This window comes from Canis lupus, chromosome 29 (assembly GCF_048164855.1).
Source record: "Canis lupus baileyi chromosome 29, mCanLup2.hap1, whole genome shotgun sequence".
NCBI classification, from domain to species: domain Eukaryota; kingdom Metazoa; phylum Chordata; class Mammalia; order Carnivora; family Canidae; genus Canis; species Canis lupus.
Window position 1 is genome coordinate 13,077,404 of NC_132866.1, and position 18,640 is coordinate 13,096,043.

At 48.9% G+C, this 18,640-nt stretch overlaps 1 long non-coding RNA gene and 1 other non-coding gene across 11 annotated transcripts in view; one reads left to right on the forward strand and one right to left on the reverse strand.

Moving 5' to 3' along the window:
- Positions 1-704: 704 nt before the first annotated feature.
- The window catches only part of LOC140620802 (uncharacterized), a 39,131-nt gene continuing 21,195 nt past the window's right edge, over positions 705-18,640 (reverse strand). For 7 of the 10 annotated variants that reach the window (XR_012020514.1, XR_012020512.1, XR_012020513.1 and 4 more), the window contains 2 exons: positions 9,447-9,620; positions 705-1,195 (listed from right to left, as the gene is read on the reverse strand). This is a non-coding gene — a long non-coding RNA (uncharacterized lncRNA). Of the gene's footprint in view, positions 1,196-9,446; positions 9,621-11,379; positions 11,560-12,194; positions 12,348-18,640 lie in introns of all 10 variants that reach the window. The other 3 variants (XR_012020511.1, XR_012020508.1, XR_012020509.1) reach the window with 2 other exon arrangements.
- Positions 7,659-7,763, forward strand: LOC140621267 (U6 spliceosomal RNA). The gene has a single exon (XR_012020992.1). It is a non-coding gene; the product is annotated as a U6 spliceosomal RNA (small nuclear RNA).

The window sequence follows — 18,640 nt, forward strand, 5'->3', positions numbered from 1 at the left end:
AGCCCTGACTTGAGCTCCACGGGGGTGAAAGCAGCCCGGAGTGGCAGAAAAGGCTCTTTCTAACCCCGTGGCTCATTCCCAAGCCTGCTGGTTGATGAAACCCATTGCAACGACTCCAGTGGAGTACAGGAAGATGGGTCACTCCCTGAATGACCACATCTGCCGAAAATAGGTATGTTACATCATCGCCACCCAGGACTTGACTCTTACTCAACCAGGTGTGCAATTTGGGGGTTTTTCTAAGTAATCTGCCAGCTGAAAAAAGAGGCTGCCATGCAGGGAGCCCTCATTAGCTCAGAATAACAGTCACACGTGTTCAGTCTTACCAACCACTAGGTACCACTCTCGGCTTTTCACCATATGAAGTCCGTAATCCCCCCAGCAGCTTGGCTGGAGTGGGAGGCAGGTGTTGTCATCATCACTATCTATCTTCCGGATCAGGACCCCAAGGCATCCCTTGCATCCCTTGTGGGAGGTCTCCAGCTGGAAAGGGGTAGGGACTGGATTCAAGATGCTGACTTTGCTCTGCTGGGTCTTATGCAATGAAACCGCTTTTCCAAGCCACATGAGGTTTTACGCCTAAGTCAGAACCTCGTATCCAGCTGTCATTATGGACAAACATGGAAAGGTGGAAAAGCTGGCGATGACATTAGCAAGCTGTTCTCAGATTCCGGTTTCACTTTGAAATGTGCGAAAACCATGCATGACAAAAAATATATATTTATTTTTTAAGAGAGGAGGCTGGGCATGGGTAGGCGAGATCGGAGATGATGTTCGAAGTCTTCAATCACAGGATCTGAATTAGCCGCTGCCTGTGACGAGTCAACCCCCGGCTCTGGTGGCCCTGTCATTTGCAGAGAGACAGGGCTCAGTTCCCTAGACCCTCATGTGAATTTGAGCCAGATCCACTAGATGACCTACCTTCCAGGAGACGGTGCTGCCTCAAGGGCTTTGCCAGGGCCTCTGCCACCTGGGTCCCTAAACACCCAGCTCCCAAAGGAAACATCTCTCCCAACCCTCCTCCCAGCCCCCCGCAGCCACTTTTACTTTGGGTGGTGATGTGTCAATCCAGCGAGGAGTTCTGGGCTGAAGTAGAAGCTTGCTTCCCTCCAGAGCGGCAGTTCCAAGAAATCATATTTTCAGGGTAGAGACTGTTTATCCCTGTAGTGGCCCAGCTTTCTGTGTCCTGCTAGTTCTGAGAGAATGAGAGGGAAAGAACACATAAGCTCCTTCCTCATCTTCTGCCCCAACCCAGGCAGACAGGAGGCTGGAGACCCCTGGAGCTCTGGGACTCCCAGCTCACTGCCTCCGGCACCGGGAGGAAACAGGCCACACGTGTTTCCCAGGCGATGCACACAACACACACACACAAGGACACGGGTGCACATCAGCTTAGAGTCCTAGTGAGAAACCAGTCTCCTGGGTGCTCTCGTTCCAAAGGGACCTGAGCGATGAAGTAGCTCTGCGCTACCCAATAGGAATATGAGGGCAGCCACATACATCATTTGAAATCGTCTAATATCCAGGGTGGCTCAGTCAGTTAAGCATCTGACTTCAGCTCAGGTTATGATCCTGGGGTCCTGCAATTGAGCCCCGCATCGGGCTCCCTGCTCAGCGGGGAGTCCGCTTCTCCCTCTCCCTCCCCCCAACTCGCGTCTCTTTCTCACACTTTCCCTCTCTCAAATAAATACATAAAATCCTTAAGTAGTCTAATATCCATCTAGAACAAGAAGTAAAAGGAAACCGGTGAGATTAATTATTAGATATATATATACCTAATATATCCAAAATATTATCACCTCAGCATGTAATCAATATAAGAAATATTGAGATATTTTACATTCTTTTCTTGTATACTGAGTTTTTGTGTATTTTATACCCATAGTGCACCTGAATTTGGACTAAGCCACATTTCAAATGCTCGATGCACGTGGCCAGTGGAGACCCCCCTAGGACAGCAGGGGTCTAGCTCCTCGCTCCCCCTGGATTATCGTGTGCCTTCTGCAGCAGCTCTCCAAGGAACCAGCTAGCTCCCCACTACTCAAGTGTGGTCATTAGCAACATCACCATTACCTGGAACTCCTTAGAAATGAAGAATCTCAGGCTTCTCTCACGAAGAATTCAAATCGGGATCGAACTTTAACACTGTCCCCAGGTGATTATTACACCAGAAACTGAGAGGCCAGCTGCCTTCTTTACAAGATTTCTAGTGGCAGGAGACTCACTCTGCCATTCCCAAGGAAGCCCAGGCCATCTTTAAGTTGCTCCAATTATTTAAAAAAAAGAAGAAAGAAGAAAGAAAGAAAGAAAGAAAGAAAGAAAGAAAGAAAGAAAGAAAGAAAGAAAGAAAGAAAGAACTCATCCTTCCGTTATAGAGCATTCTCGATGAGCCGGGCACTGTGCTAAGTGCGTCACACGAATTATCTCATTTAAACCCAGCACCACCCTATGATACGGGGGCTAATTTTGGCTCCTTTTATATAGATGAATAAACAGACGCCCCGCAAACCTAGATGACTCACCCCAGATCGTGTGGCTAGCCAGCAGTCGGTCTCAGGGCCTGTTTTCTTAGCCACTGGCTACACCAGGGTGTCCCCCTACCTGCTGCCTGCTGGTTCCACCAACACGCTACCCACAGCTCCGAATGGAGCCCAGGAGACTTTCTCATCTTCACAGTAGAGGAAAGTGTGGTTGGGACTCAGTAGAGAAGGTCTTCGGTACCGTGGCCTAATATTTTCGTGGGTTTCTTTTATTACTGATTTCATTTCTTTTCGTTTAATATTTCATTTATTGCTTGAACAAACTCTGTTGGTAGCTGCCTACTCAGCATCTCCCTCCCTCGTCAGGATTTAGGACAAGTTTAGAAATTGGCAACTAAGCAAATAGGCAGAAATTAATAAAAGTCATATGATGTCATTAGATAGCTCAAAGGTTCCTGGTTTCCAATTAAATAAGGCAGGTGGTTAGAGCAATTATATAAGGTACACAAATTATGTGAGGGACCCCAATTATGCGAGGTTCATGGATAGGTACTGTGCCGAGGACGACACTGAACTTGCACAAAATGTCATGAGATGCAAGCAGGAAGGCAGGGTGATGCGATGGGAAAGGAAAGCACATTAAGCAAACTATGAGGAGTTTTACTCCTGAACCATTATGTGTCAGGAAAAGCCCCCAGAAAACTGGAAGAACATTGCCTTCCATCTGTCTTTCCATGATGGCCTGGAAGCACCAACTGCACCTTCAACAGTTGAGCACTGGTGTGGAAATTATGCTGTTGTATGGGAAATGACCTGGACTCTCAATTCAAGAGAAATGTCATTTGCCTTGGACAATAATGGAAACCACTGGAAGAGACACGGTGCTTTTGGGCAAAGGATTTGATGCTTCTTAAATGACTACTGTGTCCTTTGACTTTCCAGGAAATCAAGGATCCCTATGTCTTTGAGGGAGAGTGGGGTGTGGAAATGGGGAAAGGAGGAAGGAAGGGGGGATGATTGAGAGTGCAAGGACATCAAGTGGCACCATCCAGAGGCTCTACACGTCAGACCTACGTAAATAAGATCCCTTTGTGCCTGTTTGTTTCCACATCGCATGAAATGCCTGCATTGATTTCCTCCAAATATAGAAAGTGTATTTGGGGTGATCGGTTAAGATAGCAATGATGTGTGGTACATACAATTTCACTCAGGGGGGTTACAGGGGGATCCCAGAGAAATAGACAGTCATCCTCCTGAGCAGTGGGTAGTAATCAGAGGACCTTGTCATGATCTCTCGGTAAAGAAATGCCAAACATAATGAGATACCACAAACCGAGAAAACAAACAGTAGTTCCAAATATGAATCCCGATTTAGTGTCCTAACAGTAGGCCATCAGCATTAAAGCCCATGATTTATGACCTAGAGCCTCCTGCCATGGGCATTTCTACATGGCTGCAGGCACTGGTTGATTTAAAGATGGTTAATGATTGTCCAGCATAATCCAGGGACTACAGTCAGTGGTGAAATACACCCCCAAACACCAACGATGGCCCCGTCAGAAGCCGCCCATACTCCATGGTCATTGTCATTTCTTTGGTAATCAAACACCTCATGTCCGCATTAGGTGTCCCCTTGCAGGACATGGGTCGGGGTCTCCAGAAGAAGTGAGATTCCAGCCAGCAGGAAAGTGTATCTGGTTAATGTGCGCTGGATTCTCTGGGACGGAACCAGCCTTTGTCACCGTTGCATCCTTGGGGCCCAGGACAATGCTTAGCTCCCAGTGGGCACTCAGTATAAAGCTGTCAATTGACCATCCTTGGAGACCTCACTCCTGTGTTCTAAAGCTCTTCACTGATTGCAGTAGTAATCCACAGCAGCTAATATTTATTGGAGGCTTATTTTGTCCCAAACACCACGCTAAACACTCTACTGAAACGTCAGTCAGATGTCAAAAACCCTACTGGCATGATGAGACTATGACCATAATTTGTATCCTACTACAAGGAAACTAAGGTACCAGAAGATTCCAGAACATGTCTAGTACCCCCTGCTGGTTGGTGGCAGGACTAGAATTTGAACTCAGATCTGCCAGACGCGTTGTTTGGAAATGCCTCACTATGATGTTTCATTTTTATTTTCATGCTGGGCATCCAGAAGCACACAGAAACCCCAAATGCTCCTTCTGGGCAGGGGAGGGCAGGAGGGAAGGGGAAGGAAGGGCCTTTGAAATGCCCTCATAGAGGCAGCTTCATTTGAGCGCCCACACATTCGCTCATTCTGAAGTCTGAAAGTCATTTTGGGGCTAGAGCCCTGCACCAGGTACCAGAGAGAGAAAGATGCATAGTTTCTGGTTCCCGCTCTCCAGGGGTCCCAGGCTGGCCTCTGGGGGCAGATGAAGAGATGAGAATGTCCATAGAACGTAGCATTGAAATAAGCTATGGAACACGGCCAAGGGGACACCCGCAAGCTCGGAGCTGAGCAGGGTGTGGAGATGTCGCACACGCTGCCCTCCAGCAGCTCCCAACCTGTCTGTCCCCAAACAGACTAGGAGCTGGGCAGTCCGCACTTGAGCCCAATGGCAGGGTCGAGACCAAATGTGTTAGAGGCGTGCAGAGCGTGTGAGATCATTGTGAGTTGAGGTCATTGCCATTCTCAGGGAGATGAAAGCAAAACCAGCCCTGACAGATGCCTCGAGTGTCCCTGTCATTTCTAAGTATTTCCCTGGAGATGGTTATTTGGAAGAAATGAGATGGTAATGCTTGCCGTGGCCACATCTGTACAGCAGTCCTAGGCTGAGGACACCCCAGGACTGCCTCTGAGCGTCCATGGTTCCACTTTGGTTTAGGATACCTCGGAAGAAGGTCATCTCGGTAAGGGGTGCACAGGGCTGGATGTGGTTAGTGGCTGCGGATTGCTGAGGTTCAGGAAAGTCGGCTAAGCTTCTTGAATGTGGCTCTGATTTTGAATAACACATACGAACTGCTTTAACACTCCAAAGGGAAACTTCTAGTGCAAATAGCCTGGAGATCTTTTTCCAGAAGGGCCACAAGGGCATGCCCACTTCTCAGAGCTCTGACCAAGGCTCTGGGGAGCTCTTCCGTCCTTCACTGGACCAATTTTCCAAAGTGCTCTCTAATTAATGCCTCCCAGAAGAGATCCTCTCCTTGTCACCGAGGAGAGAAAAATAAAAGCATTCCTGCAACAGTTTTGTACCGTGGGCAGAGCGGGATCATCTTTAGCCAGCTCAAATAAAGGGCCATGATGTGAGTAAGCATAGAACCCAATATTTTACAGCACAGCCCATCAAAGGCCCTTTAAGCATGTCCAACACCTTAAAGTGCAGAAGCAGAGCTGACATAGAGTCTGCAGGAGATGTTACTGCTCTGAACAGCACAGTTTGGGGTTTTGTTTTCCAAGGGAATTTTTGCAAGATAATAGCTGGTTTAGTGTGTGTGGCACCTGCCACAGATCCTCTCAGAGATGATCACTTTCCACACAGTGCATGGTTTTATTTATCCACTCACCAAATATCTATTGAATACCTCCTAAATGCAAAACTCTTGGATAGAGATGCTGGAGAAAAAAAGACAAAGTCCCTGCCCTCATGGAGCTTGCGATATTGTAAGGGAGACAGGCACAAATAAAATAAGAAGGTATATCTGTTAAATATCTCATGATTTGTGATGGACGCCATGCAAAAAAAAAAAAAAAAGAAATAGAAACAAGAAGTGATTAATATTAAGGACAGGGTATATTTTGGATTCAGGCTCAAGAAAGCCCTTTCCGCAAAGGGAACCTTTGTATTGCATCCAGAAAGGAGCCAGCTTTGCAAAGGGCAGGGGAAGATCTTTCCAGTATGAGGAATAGCTTGTGCAAATGTCCTGGGGCAGGAGGAGGGAGCACAGCTGACTTGGGGGATCTGAAGGAGAAGCAGTGGGGCTGCATTATAACCAGTGAGAGAGAAGAGCCTGGAGGAGTGGGCAGGAGCCAAGCCAGGGGCTCCACGCTCTGAAGGTGGCTTCTCCGTTCCAATCTTCGGCCTGGTTTCACTTAGCAACCTGACACAACAGACCGGCGCCTGACTCCTCCTCCCACTCTCCCCCACTTGGCACTCCAGGAACACTATCTCGCGGCTTAAAAAGAAAAACCAACACACTCCAGCCACCCTCTGCTTTGTTCCAGCAGCTTCCACCGGGACGAAGAAGCAGGCCCCATGAAAAGAGCGTGGGTGATGTTCCCCCAGTGTGCGCGCTCTTCCCACCCCATCGAGCCAGCCCGGGGTGGCTGCACTCAGTATGCTGCCACGGTCGTTGATAATAATTGTTGCATTAATTGGTGCTGTCCGGACCAGACAGAAACGTAAAAGATCCCACTGTGTCCAATAATTAATGTTTTTCCCTCACTGCAACGCCATTAATAAGGGGCTCTTCCAAGAAACGAGTAATTGGCTGGTTGGGCGTCATTAGGGTATTTATAGATAAGCTTTGGTCTGAAGACATAGAGGAAAGCTGATTATGTTTATTTAGACTCTATTATCTATCGCTAATGTGTTATCCTGCGTTCCGATCATCCCCATTCTCTGGGTCCTAATGATACAGGGCACACTCACGATGTGATTTCAGGGACCTGCAACATGGCTTTATCTCCACTGCAAGGGAGAGTGGGGGACAGAGGGGGCGGCTGTTCACAGGTCCTGCTGGCGCCCACTCATCCGCTGCGAACCTTCTCTTTCCGCTGAGAAATTTAGAGCAGGGCTCATGGAAGTACTGGAAAGACAGTTTCTCCTAATTAAACCTCAGAGGAGTGGAAGTTTCTTGGGCCTGTGATTATCTGAAGGGTTTTTGAAAATGTAAATCTGGTTGGGGAAACATTGCTTGGAAAAACAGAGGGAGGAGCAGGCAGCCTGGATTGGAGATATCTCTGCGGTAGCAAGCGGTGAAGTCTCAGCGCCCCTAACACCTGGCCCACATACTCATCTTATCAGATAAGCACACACGCTTCCAAGTGGACATGGTGGCGCGTGGGGCTGCTTTTTCTCCAGGGAGGCTTTGATCCACTTGTCCTTCGCTAGAATTTTTAGAAAAGATTTCTTGTGCTGTTTTTTAAAAAGTAGATAGGCCCAACAGTGTGAACGTACTTAATGTCATTGGACTGTACAGTGAAAAATGTTTAAAAAAGTGCTCGCTTTGGCAGCACGTACACTAAAACTGGAATGATAGAGATGATGGGCATGGTCCCTGTGTAAGGATGACGTGAGAATTCATGAAGCCTTCCAGATTTTTGAGCTTCTTCATGGTTACAAGGAAAGGATTGAATTTTCCTTCATCAAAACTAGCTTTCTTGCACAAATAAATGATCAAGTTAAACTTCAAAAAATGAGTAAAACAGTAAATTTTATTATATATATATTAAGCTTTGATCTGAAGACAGAGAGGAAAGCTGATTATGTTTATTTAGACTCTATTATCTATCGCTAATGTGTTATCCTGCGTTCTGATCATCCCCATTCTCTGGGGAGATATATATATATATCCTAATATATCCATATATAACCATATATTTATGCCACAATGAAAAACATTACTAGGAGAATAAATAGGGTAATATAATTGATAAGTAGAATTTGAAAGCATAAGGAAGAACTGTAATGTATCTAACACTAATTTTAGAAACGAAATACTTCTGGATGGTCTCTTCTGCAATTGAAACTACCCTTACATTAATATTCAAAAAAGCCTTCCATTAACAACAAAAATCCAAGACAATTATTTTGCCAGTTGACTGAGCTGGACTTTATGGATGGAAGAGTGAACTCAACCTTTATTCTTTTTCACCACTTCCTGTTAAACTTGCTCTGTGGACAGCTCTCTATTCATTCCTGGCTGTGATCCCACATGGGTTCCATAGCTTTTTGTGACTCTTATCAAATAAGGAACCCAGATCTATCCAATAATTTTTTAAAAAAATGTATTCCTTGGGACACCTGGGTGGCTCAGTGGTTGAGCATCTGCCTTTGGCTCAGGTTGTGATTCCGGGGTCCTGGGATCGAGTCCCACATGGGGCTCCCCACAGGGAGCCTGCTTCTCCCTCTGCCTGTGTCTCTACCTCTCACCGTGTGTCTCTCATGAATAAATAAATAAGTAATCTTGAAAAAAAGTATACCTCGATGCATATGTGCATCTACATGCTATACACATATGATGTGCTCTATACCTCATATTCACATGTCTCAAGACACGGTGAGAGTCTAGAGACCTGAGTTCAAGCTCACGTTTGGCCCGTGCATGGCTTGTAAAGGCGGAAAAGGACGCATAATGTCGTTTCCGCACCTGTGAGATGGGGGTGCTGCAAACGCACACTTGGTCTTTGAAAGGTGTGGGATGACATCTCTGGAGCGAGGGGGCCCTGCAAATATCCATCTCTCCCCATCTGACCTTGTATATTCGAAAGCATCTGACCCTCACAATCCTCCACATCCTCCCTCATGCTGTCTTCTCTGGGAAGAATGAGCTCAGAAACACTGACCTGCCTCTGGTCTTGAAAGAAGCTCCCAGAGAGCTGACCTGTACATGCACGTGTGATGTAACTTTGCAAATTAAGTGTGTAATGCTTTTAGAAAATCGATGCCCTTTCCTCTCCTGCTCCCCACCACTGGGACCAGGTAATTTGTGGGCACATCTGTTGCAGGTGTTGGGGAATACTCTTGGAGATATTCTTAGATCCTGGCCTGGGGTCTAAAGGTTGGGAAGCTGGCTCTTGGGACCCAGTGATGCCTGTGGCATCAGAGTAACAGGAGGGGGAAGGCCTGGGAGCCGGACTGGGCCTGGGCAGGTGGCCAAGGTGAGTGGGTGGATCAGCAAACAGACAAGCCAGAAAAGACCAGGAGGGCCACCAGGGGTAGGAAGAGGAGACAGGCACCACAACCCAAACACATATATACACCGTATTTACCAGATACCGCTTACCAGATATTCCATGGCCAGGCAAGCCACTTAACCCCGCTTGGCCAGAGCATTCTCACTTGTAAGGAGGAGTGAGGCCTGCTAAGCAACCAGGCTGAGGTTGTTTTGGCTGGTAGCACTTTAATTTACAGATTGTCTTCTGGGCACCCTTGGTGTGCCACGTGCTGGAGGGAGAGCCTGCAGGATCAAAGAGAAAAAGAGGACGTGCAATCGGCACCCTTGCCTCAAAGAACCCATCGCTCTTCCTACAATCCTGCCATGGCTCCTCATTTTTCTTAGCACAAAATCCAAACTCACATTCAGGATCCACACAAAACTTTGGGATCCAGCCTTGAGGCTTCCATCAGGCAATATTTTGTAATGCTTCTCCGCTAGCCTGAGACAAAATTCAGAGGTGGTATGGTTTTTCTGTACATTAAAACATTGATTGATGTCTTAACATAATGCCTTAACTGTAATATAAAGGTGGGAAAGGAGGAAGTAATTTGTAATAAAACAATGTGCATTTCAATAGGTAGATTCCCTGGCATGACGTCACTAATCAACATAAGGACATGCCTTTGTGTGTAAAGTCACAGTAAATGCCACGGCTACAAACACACATGACAGCAGGGGTGTTGTTCGGGAGACTTGAACGCCAAAAGTGATGTTGTCGTGGGTGACATGATTTTCCTTACATGGAGGACACCACTTGGTAATGTTCCCAAAAAACCACAGTGTGATCTTCCCTTAATTTATATGGTAGATCCATTCTTAGACAATTCAATGTATAACTGATTCTGTGCTAAAGTGATCTTCAGTTTATATAAATAGGAGAGTTAAGTCCAGGGCAAGGACATTAGAAATCGGCTTTCCACCTCCACGAATATCCATGAGGGCACCCCAAAGTCACACAGGACCCAGGACAGCCCACTACTGTGTCAAATTGTTCCATGCACTGCTTGATGTCTTGCATCCTTGGTGCCTGAATTTATGGCACGCCCCCTACAAATATCCCAAACCAACTCAAGGGCAATATCGTCCCCTTGGGAATCACTGATCTGGCCCCTGCCTACCTCTCCAACATTGGCCTTGTCCTACTCTCTCCTTGCTCACTTCATTTCCAGCCACACAAGCTCTTGTCCATTCCCCCCACACATCAAAGGCCTTTGCACATGCTGTTCCCTCGCCCGGGAACTCTCTTCCCTAGCAACTCACATAGTGGCCTTCTCACCCTTCATCTCTCAGCTCACATAACATCTCCAGCTTTCCTAGCCACCCTATTTATACAGTAACCCATGCATCCCCAGGCCTGCCAGGCTCAATCATATTACCCTGTTCTTTCTTGTCTCTCACACATCATGCCAGAATGATCTTTTTCTAGGGGTCTTTCTCACTAGACTGGGGTCAGCAACCCTTTCTGGAAAGGTCCAGAGAGCAAGTATCTTAGGCTCTGCAGGCCATATGGTCTCTGTTACAGCAACTCCATTCTGTCACTGTAGCTCAAAAGCAGCCACAGACCACATATGAACAAAAGGATATGGCTGGGCACCAATAAAACTTTATTTACAAGAACAGGTGGCACTTGGGTCCAGTCCATGGGCAGCAGTTTGCCAACCCCAACACGAGACTATAAGCTCCTTGTTTGTCCAGTTTACTCTTGAATTCCTTGGGTCTAGCACACCGTGGGGAAAGTGGTAAGAGGTGAATGAGTGCGTGTTGAAGAAATGTGCTTATTGTCCAGCTAGAATGAGGAACCACCAGAAAACACAAGAAACACCTTCCAATTCTTAGCAGCCAGGGAAGCATTTACACATTGGTCACACATCTAGCACTATGAGGGTCTTGATAAGGAAGGGAAGGAATGAGAACTCAGGGAGGGCTTCCTGGTGGAAGTGACCCTGAACAGCAGCTGAAGGCAGGCCCCGATGTGGACCATGGTAGTCGTGGCACTCACTTATTCAATCATCAATTCATTCCCTCACTGGAGGGACTTGCGATGAGCGTCATTATCAGGTGCAGATTAACACAAAACATGTCCACCAAGTGCTACCAAGGAAGGAGAAGACTTTGATCTTATTGCCAGGGCGATCTAGAGATTCCAAGGACTCTGTGGCCCGGTCACATTTCTGGGTACCTGATGCGTAGGAGAGACCAAGGTCACGTCTGAGTATGGCTCAGTTGTGCCATGATTGGGCCATGATCCCACCAACCAGCCACACTGGCCAGCCCCACTGGGGCATGCTTGGGAAATCAGTGTGCACCTGTCTTCAGCATCCCCCCAAACCCAAACCCTCACCCTCCAACCCCACCCCAGCCCGAGGCCCTTCCTCACCCCAATCACAGCCTGCTCTTGGGCCCTCCATCACCCAGTGGCATAATCATACGCTTTTCCCAGGAAGGGGTGCCCTAATTGTGGGCACATGCTGGGGCAGATGCTGGGGGCGATTTTGAGCAGTGGTACCCCTGGGCCATCAGAACACCATGACACACCCCTAGGCAGTCCAGGTATTTGGGGAGGGATATTTCAGCAGCAGGATGGGTACCTGGAAACCATGAGTGACAAGTTTTTGATCTTTTAAGGAGCTATTGGAAATTCTTTTCCCAAAAAAAGAATCAAGGTTAACCCCATTATTTCCTTTTGGTTTCTTCCCTCCAAAGCCAGAGGCCTTGGACTTCCTGCAAATCCCATCACTGCTTTTACTTCTCTCGTTGCCTTGGCTTCTCAGAAACCCAGAGCCAAATGCATAGTCCAAGGTGTCCAGGCCCTACCAGGGATGTGCTGTGTCGTTCACCTTCAGTCGAATGGATTTTGCTGCCGAATTTCCCTTTCCCTGGGATTTCTCATCTGCTCTTGAAGCTGTAATAGACGCACATCTGTAGGGCAACTCAAGTCCCCTCAGAGGTGAGCCCAGTGTCTTACTTCTGCATAAGAAAAAAAAAATTGCAGAATGTTCTCCCTATCTCCCCACCCCCTCCAACTCCGAACCCACTTTATGAATATGGAGCTTCATTATTTTGAAGGGTAGTTTAATTTAAACCCAAATTATGGTTAGCATTTCATAAGTAATACAATCATTTTCTACCTGCTAATGAGGAGTAAAAATAAATGTATTTCTCAACACGGTATTGATACCTCGCGGTAAAAACAAACAAGAAAAAACACTCCATGTAGGAACTGGAGGGCATGATCTTACCTCAACCTCCTCGGATCTGCGCCCTCGTGGTGACCCTGACTTATTGTGTGACACGGGGCAGCCCTGTAGCACTTCAGTAAGGAATCCCCCCGAGAACTGGGGCCACGGCCCAGAAGATACTAAGTGTCACAGTGAAAAAATCCACAAAGAGTTGCTCTTAATGGAGTGACCAAGAGCTGGGCTTTGGGATTGGACAACCCCTCATGCATCCTTTGTTTGTTGGCCCATTCAGCAAATCAAGTACCTGTCGGGTCAGGCACTGTGCTGAGTAAGGGGTAGCAGTGGACAAGACAAAGAAGGCTCCTGCCCCCACCCCCGCCCCTGACCTACCCTGACAGCACAGGTAAGCAAGGGAGTTACTAAGTGAACAAGGTCATTCCAAACTGCTAACTAACGATGAACAGAGGGGGAGGAGGAGACGGTCATATTAAGAAAGGCCTTTGAGAGGAGGTGATGTCTGAGCTGGCCACAGAAAGGGCAGGGGAAGCATAAAGCAAAGAAACAACACAACAGGTAAGAATGCAGACCTGGAAGACGCAGGAGTGTAAAGGCCCATGAGGATGCCTGCCTCCACCTGAGGTTTTGGGGTGGAAAGGCAGTTTCCAGGACTGTTCAGAGTCCCCGCCCATGTACCTGCGGGCACAACCCAATGTCACTCCTCTCTCACAAGAGGGAGAAGAGGACCAGACAGTGGTCCTGACTGTGGAATCCCGAAACAAAGAGCAAATAAGAAGTAGGGGTAAAAAATGAGCCAAGAACCCCCTTCTTCTAAAACAAACCAGTGGCCCTTGTGCAAGTGGCCGCTGCTGGGCTGTGCGACACCCAGGGGTGGCTGTCAGCCAGGGCCTTCGATCACAAGGGTCTGGTCCCTTCCAGACCTCTCTGAAGACCCCAGCCCCTCCCCAGCCCCCCTGCCCCAGACCACGCCAGAGCCCCTGGGTCCTTCACAGCGTCTAAAGGGCCGTGCTGGGCATAGCCAGTGATTTTTGATCAGCTGATGAGCTAAAGCTTCTCCTGTGGCTCCTTGTCTCCAGATACCGTGGTCCTGGACCTGCCTCGGAACAGACACGGACCCACCCGATAAGCAGCAGGGGCTTCCCACCCCCTCCACGAGTGGGAGGCGCTGCCGAACCCTGCAGAAGACAGTCCCCCGTGCCACCAGGCCGGGGACGCTCATCCGGGGTGGGCTGGCGACATCTGAGCGCCAGGATCACACCGTGACAAGCAGAGAAGGCACAAAACGCTACCTCGTCACCTTTTTAATGAGTACAATCCTCTGGCTGCTGCCGGGGCCCTGGGAGAGCTGCTATTAATGAGCGCTTAGAATAGACGGTCCTGTTTTATCCACGTATGGCGGCCTGGGAGAGACACTTCAATTTCCATTTTACATCTGCTGCCACGTTCAAGTGTCTCCTTAAGGGCAGGAAAACACTTGGCAAATTCTGTCTTTAAAGAGACACGTTCAAAGAGAGCATTCCCTCCCCACAGCCACATTCTATATGTGAACGCTTTTCAATTTGCAAAGCATATATTTAGATTATGTATATGGAAGCCCAGGAGGCCGCAGGGCCGCAGCTGCACGCACGGCTCCCCCTGCCCCTTGGGGCTGGAGAAGAGGGCTTCTGGTGTGGTCCTTGATTTGGTGGCTTCACTCACTGACAGGGGACCAGGACAGCCTCTGTTTTGTTCCCATTTCTGCACCTTGGTCCTAGCCAGCGGTTGCTGTGGGGCCTGACATGGTGAGTACCATGGTTTCCAAGGGGAAGGGGGCTGGCCCCAGGGAGTGAGCCACATGGGGCCCAGAAAGGAGGGGTCACTGTCCCCACCCCCAGTCCCCAAGGGGGCTGGGGGACGGGGCTAGACTTCGCCAGGGGTCTTCCCAAGACTACAGGAGCACCTTGAGGGGAGGAGGATGGAGGAGGATGGAGGAGGAAGAAGGAGGAAGGAGAAGGATGGAGGAGGAAGGAGGAGGATGAAGGAAGAGGAAGAAGGAGGAGGAAGGAGGGGGAAGGAGGGGGAGGCGAGGACAAGAAGGAACTCAAGGATGACAGGTCTCAGGGAGGCCCATCCCCCTGGTCGCAGGAGCCATTGCCTGCCTGGGGACTGAGGGTGAAGGTGGGGAATGTCCCCAGCATCAGGGCCCCCAGGGCGGTGGAAAGCACCACCTCGGCCTCTCGCACTTACCAGCTGTCCTAGTTCGGCCCCATCACAAAGATGCCACAGCCTGGATGCTGGAGCAGCAGACAATCTATTTCTTTCAGCTCTAGAGGCCGAAGTCCGAGGTCAAGGCGCCAGCGTGACCGACGAAGGTTTCCGCTGAAGGTTCTCCCCTGGATTGTGGCTGGCTGCCTTCTCACCCTGTCCTCATCGGGCAGAGTGAGAGCTCTGCGCCCCTTACCCACTTATGACAGCACCAATCCCATCATGGGAGCTGTACCCTCATGGCCTAATTACCCCTGAAATGCCCACCTCCAAACACCACCACGTTGGGGATTAGGGCTGCAACATAGAAATCTGGGCAGGGGAAGGGAGACAGAGACACTCGGCCCGTAGCACCACTGTGTGATCTTGGGCGAGTTGTTGGACCTCTCTGAGTCTTCACTTTGCATCTGTAAAATGGGGTCATAATCCTCCTGGCTGTAGGTCTGAGGTTGGTGTGACCTGCCACCTGCAGAGCTGGCTCCGTGGCATCTGTGTTTATTTCTATGGCCCAGTGGTCATCAGAATCTTCCAGGGCAAGAAACACATCCCCCAAGCAACCTCAGAGGACCCACAGGATCATCAATGTGTCACGAGGAGAAGAAATCCAGAGAAATAAAACCGATCCATACTTTGAAAAAGGGACAATGTGGGATGAAAGCGGCTGACAGCGTGAATTACTGTTGATTTCATCATTGTTGCCATCCCCAGAACAAACAGCCCCAGAAAGCACAGTGGGTCCAACCCTAGGCCTGTGGCATCCCAGGGCATTTCCAATTATCTCAGAGTGTTGTAAAATTCTCACCAAAGATAACTCGTGTTTCGTCTAATTCAAAATGCCACCTTCCTCCCTCATCAGCACTTTGGCAGGCAGGGGAGGTGGCACAGAATCGTGCTGGGGCACAGTCGGCCTGCTGCTTCCCCAGTACCCATTCTCCCACACTCGCAAGCACTATAGTCTTGAGGTAGTGATGGGCCTGGTTACAGAATCTGATTCCCAGCCTCTCTTACAGCCTGATGTGGCCACGTGACTAAGTTCTGGCCACTGAGGCAAGAGAAACTCATAAAAGGAATTCTGAAAATTGTGGATTGTGGACATGATGGCTGGAGCTGCAGCAGGCATTTTGAAACACTGAGGACAGAAGCCAAATGTGGGGAATGGCAAAGCACGGGAAGAGTCAGAGCCTAGGCCCCAGATGATCATGAAGCTACCACACCAGCCTACTCAGACTTCTTGTACATCGGCGGCGGGGGGGGGGTGGGAGAACCTTTATGCATTTAAGCCATTGTTCTATGAGTTTTATGTTAGGTACAGCTGACCCTAATCCTAATAAGTATACTTAGTTACTAGAGGCTTGTGGGTGTGTGAAAGAGGAGCCCTGGGTTCCTGGCTACCAATCTGTCCTTGGCAGGAGACATAGGTGCAAGGTGGGGAGGAAGGGGACGGAACATCATGGTGCAGGATGAGGGTCCAACAGCACCTCCTGTCTAGTGTCTACCAAATTTGGCTAGTGCTGGACCCCAGGTTCCATCTCTCCCTGTGTCACTTTCCGGAGCCCCCTAGCTTAAGCCAGAGTCTTACGGGGGGCGGGCTGCCACAGGAAAAGAGCCTAAGTCGGAATGAACTCTGGTTCAAGCCCTACCTTTGACCTACCAGCTGTGTAACTTTGGTGAAGCTACTTCACCTCTGGGCCTCAGTTTCCTCCTCAGAAAAATGAGAGTCACAGTAACACCTAACCCCAAAGCATTGTGTAGAAAAGGTCAACAAAGTGCCTGGAAATCAGCCTTCAGAAGTGATAGCTGTTGGGGCACCTGGGAGGCTTGGTTGAGTGTCTACCTTCAGCTCAGGTCATGATCCCGGGGTCCTGGGATCAAGTCCCACATCGGGCTTCCCGCAGGGAGCCTGCTTCTCCCTCTGCCTGTGTCTCTACCTCTCTCTGTGTGTCTCTCATGAATAAATGAATAAAATATTTTTTAGAAAAGAAATGATAGCCGTAGCCGTTATTACTATAGATGAGTTATGAACTGACATTTTCAGAAAGAGGTTTTGGGGCAAAGGCACATCCTCTTTCTTTCTTTTCTTTTCTTTTTTTCTTTTTTTTTTTTTTTGTACATTTCTTTCTGGAAGTGCAGGAGGGAGCAAGACTCTGGCCCAATGGCAGTGGTCCATGCTTCCCAGGTGGAGTGAAATCTGCTCTAATGCCACAAAAGTCACTCCCAGCTATTCGAAAACTAGAAAGAAGACAGAACCAGGAAGGAGGAGACCCAGCTCTTGTCACTGGCTTCACCGCTAACTAGCTGGATGACTTCAGGTGAGTCGCTGCCTCCTTCTGAGCCTCAGTTTCCCCACCCATGAAATGAGGATGCCAGCTTCCATGTCTGAGACCTCTTCTAGCATCAGAGTGCAGCAATTTGATGACATAGAAAGACTAGAGAACCAGGATCGAAACAGCCAGTCACCTGCACTATTTGTACCCGTTGCTGGTTTTCCTCCAGCATCCTCACCCCTGCCAGCTATTCTTGGAATTTCTTTCCAATTGTACCATTTTGGAGACCAGATGCAGGAAGAAGCATCATTTCTGCAGCCCCCAAGGCTAGATCTGAGGACGGGGTAAGAAGAGATTTGAGAGAGTAGTTTGCATCCCTTTATGCAACCTTGATGAAAAAAATTCAGATATGTGAACCCAATAAACTGGAAGATTCTCTGTAAAAGAATCATCTAGAAATGCAAATAACCTTGCTCATCTGAGTCTTGTTCATATGAGTTATGCGGAGATGATGAGAAGGAAATCAGGCCGAGTGTTAGCTACCAAGCTTGAGGCCTTAACCACATGGTTAACATCCGTCACTAATTCCGTCCTTTCCAGAAGAATCCCATCAGGCAAGCACTCCTGTCCTCATTTTGCCAGTATGGTCGGCGGACAGTAAAGTTACACATTTTGCTCAAATTGAGGTCATACTGACGGGCAATGGTTGAACCAGGATACTAATCTTGATCTTACCTAGGCTGTCACCCTCACACCATCACACCTGAAAGAGAAGCAGCATCATGCCAGGGAAAAGAACAAAATGTCACCCTAGAATCTGCTGGCAGCGGCTGGCTGTGTGTGTGACCTTGGGGCAGTCCCAGAATCTCTCCTTGCCGGTGTGTGCTCACGCGTCAAAGGTAGGCCCTGGAGAGATCAGAGCCCCACTCTGCAGAATGGAACCTGCCGGTAGATCTCCCAGCTGCCGGGGGGATGCACCGCCCCACTCCGCGGTCAGTAGATACCTGGGCTGCCAAGGGGAGACACACAGCCGTGGAACAGGGCCCTCTTGGGAACCTCCAGATGGGCAGATGACCGGGCCCCCCGACTTCACAGGTCTCCCCTGACCAACTCCGGAGCCCCATGGGTGCCTCCTGAGGCTCCAAACCCAGGCAGATCTGCTTGCCAACATGTAACATTGAATATTTGGGATGCCTGGGGGGGGGGTGCTCCAAACGTTCACCCAACTCTCCCATTCTAGAGACTCTGCTTCCCCGGCCGTGTCTTTAGGAGGTGGGGAACCTTCGCTGGCATTGTCATTTACCCGTGTCAACCACGCGGTGCCAAAGGAGGTCACCGCTCCATCCTGAGACTTCTGCAATATAGGGACGGTGTTGCTGTAAAGAATTTAACAGGCCAACAACTGACACTCGAGCTCTTTGGGATCCACCAATGGATCTGATGCCCATGTGCTGCCAAAAAGCATTTATTGTCTCATAATTCGATTTACTTTTTTTCCATGCTGCTCCCAGTGCCTGCAAGTAGGGGCAAAATGGCTGATGTCTCCAGATGCCAC